Source organism: Lepidothrix coronata, unplaced genomic scaffold (assembly GCF_001604755.1).
Source record: "Lepidothrix coronata isolate B3197 unplaced genomic scaffold, Lepidothrix_coronata-1.0 Scaffold351, whole genome shotgun sequence".
NCBI lineage: Eukaryota > Metazoa > Chordata > Aves > Passeriformes > Pipridae > Lepidothrix > Lepidothrix coronata.
The window spans coordinates 86,146-87,299 of NW_016690531.1; positions in this window are offsets into that span (position 1 = coordinate 86,146).

Genomic DNA, 1,154 nt, shown 5'->3' on the forward strand with positions numbered 1-1,154 from the left:
CCAGAACTGGACACAGCACTCCAGGGGTGGCCTCCCAGGGGCACAATCCCTTCCCTGCTCTTGCTGCCACCCTGATCCCAGCCAGGAAGGTGTTTTTAAGGTTATTTTATTTCTCCCTCCTTGGCTCTGATCCTGTTGGTAATAAATTCAGTTACTATCCCCCCTCTGAGTCTGTTCTGCCCACGGTGGTGGGTCAGTGACCTCTCCCAGCTCTTCTCAACTCAGGAATCCTTGGCTGGTTTTCTCTCTCCTCTGTCCAGTTGCAGAGGGAGAGGGAGAGAGTGGCTTTAGTGGGTACCTGGCTCAGCCAGGGATAATCCCCTCCATCCCCCCAGACAGGGAAGCAGGAATTCTTCCTCCCCGGGGACTCTGGGTCGTGGATCCTCCTGGCCTTGTCTCCTCAGGGAATGTGTTTGTGTTCCTTGGGACTTTTGCCCCCACAGATCCTCAGGGCCGGATTTCAGCCTGGATGTTGCAGGAGTAACATCCTGGACTTCACTCAGCCCAGGAGGAGGAGGAGGAGGAGGGAGAGGGACACGGAGAGGGACTGCTGCTCTTCCTCGCCTTCCAATTCAGGGCCATCCTTGGCCCCTTTCTTTCCAGGTTCCCGCTGGACGTGTCTCCTCTCTTCCCTCCCTCTGGAATCAGCTTTAGAGCTGCCCCATCTACGGAGGGAACCACAATCCCTGCCCATCCACGGACAGCAGGATCCCAGGGATGAGCCTTTTCTCCAGCACTTCTTGCTCTGCCCCAGGAACAGCCCTCGGAGCTCTGGGCTGGGCTGATTCCCATTAAATGAGGATTTTGTCTGGACTGATTTGCTTGATGCCTTATTTTTAAAAGGATTATTTTTCTTCTCCTACTGCCAAAGCCACTGGGCAATCATGGAATGGTTTGGGTTGGCAGGGATTTTAAAGCCCATCTCATTCCAAACCCCTGCCATGTGCAGGGACACCTCCCACTATCCCAGGTTGCTCCAAGCCCCTTCCAACCTGGCCTTGGACACCTCAGCTGGACACCCCTCATTCCGGGTGGGAAGCACCATATCCACACAGCCTGACCCCGGGCAAGGCCCACACATTCCCACCTCAGCATCCAAGTGTCCAACCCAACCCAATGGATCCAAATGGATCCAAATGGATCCAAATGGATCC